At 45.3% G+C, this 7,899-nt stretch overlaps 1 pseudogene; it reads right to left on the bottom strand.

Annotated features, from left to right (window-relative positions):
• Nucleotides 1–4,005: 4,005 nt before the first annotated feature.
• LOC126056503 (large subunit ribosomal RNA) overlaps nucleotides 4,006–7,899 on the bottom strand; it is a 7,395-nt pseudogene continuing 3,501 nt past the window's right edge.

Here is a 7,899-nt window from a genome sequence, read left to right as displayed (position 1 = left end):
TTATAGGTTTAATTATACTGCAAAATAGGAGACTTACGTTTTCTAATTTTAGTGGATGTTTTGAGTAGTAGGTATCAATAATACCTTTTTGGATTATATTAGTCGAGCCTCTGCAATTCAAGGTATTTTTTTTTAATATGTACCCGCTCTTGTGGCAAACCAGTGTTAATGTACTTTTCTGCTTCTTTAGCACGTGACAGCGGTAAATCGTTCAGAACATAAAATTGCCTCTTGAACAGAAATACTAGTTATGAACATGTTGGATCTTATTCGTAATGAGTCTTTAACACTTTTATTTCCTTTTTCGCGCAAAAGACGTGACAACCCTCGGTTAGCCTTGTTTATGTAATCAGCAATCTATACTGCGTTTGCTTTGTTTAAAGCTACGATTTTTTACTAAAAGGTTTAATAAATACATCCTGAGGTCTAAGTTGAAGGACATCTGCAGATCGATATAAGGTGAAATTCCAGTAGCAAATATGTAATTTACAATTCTAAATCTTAACTGGTGGAAAAAATAATAAAGAAACTATAGCGCGATTCGGCCAAATATATGATCGACACCATCTTTAAACTACGAATTTTCAGACAAACAATTATTACGTAAATTAAACCCAAAAGTACATTATTCGTAGCCAATATTTTTAATTCGACAATTTAATCGAAATATACATAGCAATAGTTCTCCTTTGCTTAAAAAAATAGCTTCTAAATTATATGACCATAATTAATGTATTATTTTAGTTTTGCAACATGGAAACACTGCTAGACGACTTTTGGTCATTCTCTTTTCTGCTTTCTAACGCTAACGGTCCCTGAGATTATCCACGAACGGCGACCCTATGACTATATATACGTAGCGTCGTCGCCTTCTTGAGTTGCAATCTCGTCCATGTATCATGCGCGTCACGCCTGATAGGTCCACGTTCACTCACGATTTCCTTACGACGCAGCAAGGAGCTAAAGTAAAATTGTTAGAAAGGCCGTGAGAAGGTGAGGGGGCGTACTTCTACTTTTCACGTTACACACATTCCTGATTATGTGTTCCTAGTGAGTATAGCATAAAATATTCAAATGCCTCATCACCACAGACACATAGGAGAAGAGAAATTACGTTGTCGAATATTTACAAGTTTTGCTTTCACTGTCTTCTAAACATAGGCAGCCAACAGTGGCTGAACATAAAATAGGCTGATGATGACAAACATCTAAATATTAACTTTTTGCTACAATAATTGTCTCACTGACAGATTGCCTGTCTAACATTATTGTATTCGTAACGTAAGTCTTGTTGTAGAATCCATAATGATTACAATGGTAGTCACTAATGACTGAGTGAAGTAGCTGCCTGTATCGCCCATATTTTGTTGAACACTATTTCTTTAGTAATATATTTGTAAAATTGTAATTGCTAGTATTTGTAGTGTTATAATATTGCATTGTTGTAAATATGTATATTATTTTATTTTTACATTTTGATTGATTCTGTATTGTATTTCCTTTCTTTCTTTACTATTTTCTGATTTGCCATATTTGTTCATATTGACCTATCTGCAAATATTGTTTTGTCTTAATAGTGTACAATAATAGTTATTTGTTGCACAAGAGTGTAAAGTTGCTTTTAGTATAAGAATCATGAAGAAAACAAATCCTGAGCGATAGCTTGAGAATCAAAAGAGCACAAAGTGAAAAATCTTTACACTCGAGTGCAACACGTAACTTTTCATCCCACTTCATCGAGTAAATTATTAAATGCAAGAAAATGGCGCGCATGTAAATATAAAATTAAATGAGTAATCATTAAAAAACTCAGTTTAAGCATGAAATAAGGCTAAAAATCTATCTGAAAACAACATTAATAATAATCACTTAATTACTACCTGCTGCGGAGGAATACTTAGACGCCTCGTCAATGTTCTTTTATGCAAATTCAATGTTCTTCGCCTAATATATGTTTATTGTTTTGTATATAGTATTTTTTTTTTAGTAGAGTAGTTTAGGTTTAAGGTAAATATAGTGTAGATATTCTTATTTAAATAAAAATTATTCTTAATCACTTTGTGTGTGTATTTTCTTCTTGAAATAAAATAAATGTTCCCAAGGAAATGATATCGGCGTTATATCTATTTCGTTTCTATACCTTCACCAAAATGCAAAGGTTAAAAAAAAAACATTGCGAGCCCTTTAAGTGGTTTGGTTCAAGAAAACCAGATTTCTCGACAAATTGTATTCAAAATCTCTCGGGACACTTTCTTTTCTCCATTTATTTCATTGTTACACCCCATTTTAATTTTTTTTATTGTTGATGACAACTACGTTTCGCAATAATATCTCAAAATTATGTGTGCGTTACTCAGGCCAGATGTTGTCGAAAATGGTCATTTTAATCTTATAGATAACTAGCTTCTGCCAGCGACTTCGTCCGCGTTAGAGTCGGACTTCGTGCAAAGAGAGAAAGAAATAATAAACACCAGCCCCTCCAATTATCTAAATCTATGCGTACCTACTACTACTTTAAGAAATAAAATGTAAACTATTAATAATTTGTAATTTGAACGAATATTTAAACACTACCAAAATAACTAATAGGTACCAACCTATTTTATAAAATAACAACAAAAGAAAGTTAAAAATAAATTATTTAAAACCTAAAAGTCGCGCAATAAGGTTGAACACACTGAACGCCTATTCGCATCAATCGCACCAAGAGCTAAATATTGTATGAAACTCGCGCAGCCACCGCGCCGCGAGCCGCGTCGAGCGCGGCGACAGATGCCCAAAAATGATCCTTATAGCGTGATTCAGTATTCACGCGCGATGGCTTATCCGTTTTTCGTGTATAACTTTGGTGTTTCTTCACCGATTTATATGAATCTTTTTTTAATGAATAGGTAATACTATTAACTATTTTTAATTCGTGTGAGTGAGAGTGTTATAAACGTAATAGTAGACAAATATAATCAGAAAACTCCGAACTGCTAAGCTACCGAGAGAGTTTTACGTGTTATTGTGAGTCAACCATAAAAGATAGATATATACTGTCATGGGATATTTTTTACATAATTTTATGAAGAACATTTCCGTCATACATGGTTTCTGTGTAGCTGTAACCATTAGGGTTGCACACGCGACGGAATCTTAAAAAATGGAGTAACTTCTCCCGTTTTCCCAACATTTACCTTCACTGCTCTGCTCCTATTGATCGTAGCGTGATGCAAAGTATCCTATAACCTGACCAGGAGTATGAAGAATCATTGTACCAAGTTTCATTGAAATCCGTCAAGTAGTTTTTGTTTCCATAACGAACATACAGACTGACAGACAGACAGACAGACAAAAATTTTTCTGATTGCATTTTTGGCATCAGTATCGATCACTAATCACCCCCTAATAGTTATTTTGGAAATATATTCAACTAGCTTTTGCCCGCAACTTCGTTCGCGTGGAATAGTGACTACCAGCAGATTTTTGATTTGACCAATAGATGGCGCTATATGTCCGGAATAATTTTTTTTTTTTTTGTAATAAAAACTATCCTATGTCCTTTCTCAAATTTCAAACTATGTCTGTACCAAATTTCACACAAATCGGTTCAGTAGTTTAGGCGTGAAGAAAAGACAGACAGACAGACAGACAGACAGACAGACAGACAGACAGACAGACAGAGTTACTTTCGCATTTATAATATTAGTTTGGATGTACAGAATTGACCTCTCTACAGATTTATTATAAGTATAGATTAGTTGTGCGGCTTCTGTTATTGTTGCACACATTATTAAATTTGTTGCGCTTATAGTTTTTTTTGACTATTTCACAAAAACTTTCCTGCTGGCGTAACGACGTCGACTTGCGTCGGGCTGGACGCGTCATAAACGTGTGCGCGATTCGCCAGAACTACCGGTTTATAGCGCCCCGTTCGTGTATTATACTAGAAACAAAAACTAAACACTGTACACAACACATATTGTGTGCGTGTAACAGACGCACAAACGACATCGTCCTCGGACGAATCACCTGGCGTAGGGCTGAGTCTCAACAGATCGCAGCACGACGCTGCTCTACCGAGCACAACACCCCGCCAGGAACGGAAGTCGTCTACAGACTATTCCGAGCCCCGACATCGAACTGAGGTAAATTCGGACCTTCGGAGCCGTGATGCACGCGTTAAGCGGACAGCATCGATCTCCGCGATCCAAATGGGCTTCGACGTCGCACCTCACGTGGTGAAGCGCGACTAGTAAAGTCACATTGTTTAGAGCCTCCCGACTCTCGGGGCTCCACAGTGAGCATATCCTTGCCGGATTCGGCTAGGCTGGCTTCGGCCTTAGAGGCGTTCAGGCATAATCCCGCGGATGGTAGCTTCGCACCACCGGCCGCTCGGCCGAGTGCATGAACCAAATGTCCGAAACTGCGGTTCCTCTCGTACTGAGCAGTATTACTATCGCAACGACAAGCCATCAGTAGGGTAAAACTAACCTGTCTCACGACGGTCTAAACCCAGCTCACGTTCCCTTTGATGGGTGAACAATCCAACGCTTGGCGAATTTTGCTTCGCAATGATAGGAAGAGCCGACATCGAAGGATCAAAAAGCAACGTCGCTATGAACGCTTGGCTGCCACAAGCCAGTTATCCCTGTGGTAACTTTTCTGGCACCTCTTGCTAAAAACTCTTTATACTAAAGGATCGATAGGCCGTGCTTTCGCAGTCCCTATGCGTACTGAACATCTGGATCAAGCCAGCTTTTGCCCTTTTGCTCCACGCGAGGTTTCTGTCCTCGCTGAGCTGGCCTTAGGACACCTGCGTTATTCTTTGACAGATGTACCGCCCCAGTCAAACTACCCGCCTGGCAGTGTCCTCGAACCGGATCACGCGGGAGTTGTACGGCGACGAGCGTTGCCGCCACGTCGCCACTCTGCACGCTTGGAACGAAACACCGTGCGCCCGCCGATATTATCGACCGCGCACCGCTTCCGCCCAACCGAGTAAGTAATGAAACAATGAAAGTAGTGGTTTTTCAGCGACGATCGCGCGAACGATCTCCCACTTATGCTACACCTCTCATGTCTCCTTACAATGCCAGACTAGAGTCAAGCTCAACAGGGTCTTCTTTCCCCGCTGATTCTCCCAAGCCCGTTCCCTTGGCTGTGGTTTCGCTAGATAGTAGATAGGGACACCCACCACCAACCCATGGCCCCACCGACATCTTTGTCATATGGGCCGAAACGCAAGGAGACGCCTGCGGACATATCCCATCCTCAGATAGGTCTATCACCGCAGACGCTGCTTGACTCCTTTACAAGTTCTAGTCCTGTCCCTTTTTTTTGCCTTTCTCCCCATTCTGGGGCGGCATCTGCGAGCCAAGCCCGTTTGGGAAGACGACACGATGAACGCCTTCGCTGCCCGACCTAACCTAAACCTACTCGTCCATGGCGATTCGCGCCTTGTGCCACTTGTGCGCGAAGGTCCGGAGAAGCCGGAAATTTGCTTCCGACGACACAAGATCTGCGTAATATATTGGCCCCTCCTCAGAGCGGGTCAATCCATCCATCATCTCGCATCTCATCACCTCATACAGTGGGCATCTCCACAAAACATGATCCACGCATTCGTCCTCTTCTCCGCAGAAACATTCACTCACCTCGCATAGCTTCATGTCATACAGTCTCTTTCTAAAGCATCCATGCCCTGTCAGGATCTGGGAGACCTGGTAATCGGGTTCAACCCAGTTCGCGTTGAGCCTAGTGGCGATGCTCGGGAAGAATTTGAAGAGATCCCTACCCCTGACCTCTTGCTCCCACCTACTCTGCCACTGGCCGACCGTGTCACGCCAGATGTCCCGCCTAGCTCGGCGGAAGTCTTCCCTGGGCAGGTCACGGGCATCATCCACCCGACCGGCGCGAGATACCTCAAGGTCTGCCGGGAACACCCCCGCCAAGACAGGAAGAGCAGCCGTGCTGCACGAACGGTAGGCCTTTGTTAGAAGGACCAGGGCCGGCCGCTGGGTTCTTAGTAGGGCTGCCCTAACCACGTAGACTGCCGTGCGCCTCCACCAGCATCCCGCAGCATACGCGACAGTAGCAATAAAAATACCCTTATACAGGATCTTAAGTGCCCTATAGCGCATACCCCAGGACGAGGCGGAAACACGCGACATCTTACCCAACCCTGACGCCGCCCGTTCCCCTATAGAGACCGCGTGCTCCCTAAACGAGAGCTTTGAGTCGACTACTACTCCCAGAACCCTGGTGGACTGTACGTGTTTGACTGATGCCCCACCGAGCCGGATTGTGGGAGGGCGCCTGGACAGGTCCCCCCTCAAGGTCATCGAAAATGACTTGGAGGGGGAAAACCCCAGTCTGTTCCTTACCCCCCACTCCCCAATTAAGGCCATGGCGCATGAGGCAGAAGCCTCTATGCCGGCACGAGAATCCGACTCAATAAGGACCGTCACGTCATCGGCGTACGCGACCACCTTGACCCCGTCCGGGAATGGCAGCCGAAACAAATCGTCCAGTAGGAGGTTCCAGAGAGCGGGACCCAGCACTGAACCCTGAGGGCACCCCATGGTAGAGACCTTCCAAGATACCCTACACCCGACGAAGAGACCTACCCGTCTGTTGCAGAAGTACGAGCTTAACATGCGGTATATGTTGGGGGGGCAGCCACCGTTCTTGGCCTTGAGCAGTATCATTGGCCACCAGGCGTTGTCGAACGCCCCGGAGATATCTAAAAACACTGCCTGCACATACTTGCGCTGAGAGTCCCTAACTAACCCGAGGATGGCATTGAGGGCCGTAAGCGTAGACCTACCCCGCGAAAACCCATGCTGCTGTTCCGAGACACCTCGCAGAATAGATGGCGCGCACCGGAGCATAACCCGCTCCAGAATCTTCCCCAGCACTGGCAACAGCGTGATAGGGCGGTACGCTTTAGGATCAGTCAGTGGTTTGTCATTGCCTTTCGGCAGAACAATAAGCCGACCATCCTTCCACGCATCCGGAAAAACCCCCTCCGAGACACATCGCGAGTACAGGAGGGTCATCTCGGAACCGGCCACACTCCACACGCCCTTTATTATGCGAGATGTTATACCATCCAGCCCCGGCGCAGTGTTCGGCAGTTCCCTAATAATTTTGTCCAGATCCTGACGCGACAGAGGAGACGCATCCCATCCAGAGGGGATGCAGGCAGCAGCCCGTCGCACCTGCTGATGGTAGGCCGTGTCCCGAGTGAGGTCATCATCCGGGCACAGTGCTCCCACCAGGCTCCGCATCGCTGTGTCCACATTCTCTGCAAATCCTTCCGCAAGTCTGGTCCCGTTTATAATATTGCCTGGTGGCCTGAACCTGCCACTGGCTGTTCGGTATGCCAGCCCCCAGGGGTCTTGGTTGCCTGATTCCGCTTGCTTGCGGAAGAATTCGAGCTGCGCCTCCTCCATCGCTTTCCTGTACTTACTGCGGAGCATGCAACACTCCTCTCGTGCATCATCTGCCATTCGCCCCGGTCGTTTTTTGGCCTTCTGCCAATGTTTACGTGCCCTGTTGTAGCCCCTGCGCATGGATTCCAGCGCAGGGTTCCACCATTCATACCCTCTTTCATTCCGATTCCCTACCGTACCAAGACAATCATTCGCAGTCCGCGCGATGACTCGCGTGAACTCCTCGCACACTAGGACGATAGGCCTCTCCCATTTCAACTTACCTATCCGAGACTGTACCGCACACTGGAATTGCTCCCAGTCCACGCCGCGGTCTCGGAATCTCGCAGGCTCTCCTGGTGAAGGCTGGCCCCGTGCGTGAGTGGGGGATGGCCGACGACGCGTTGGATCACCGAGCTCGAAGGTGATGAGCTGGTGGTCGCTCGAGCTGGCTCCCACGTGGACTCGCCAGTTATCCACC

Source organism: Helicoverpa armigera, chromosome 31 (assembly GCF_030705265.1).
Source record: "Helicoverpa armigera isolate CAAS_96S chromosome 31, ASM3070526v1, whole genome shotgun sequence".
Lineage (NCBI taxonomy): Eukaryota > Metazoa > Arthropoda > Insecta > Lepidoptera > Noctuidae > Helicoverpa > Helicoverpa armigera.
Note: the sequence above shows the minus strand (reverse complement) of the source record. Positions and strands in the feature narration are given on the sequence as shown.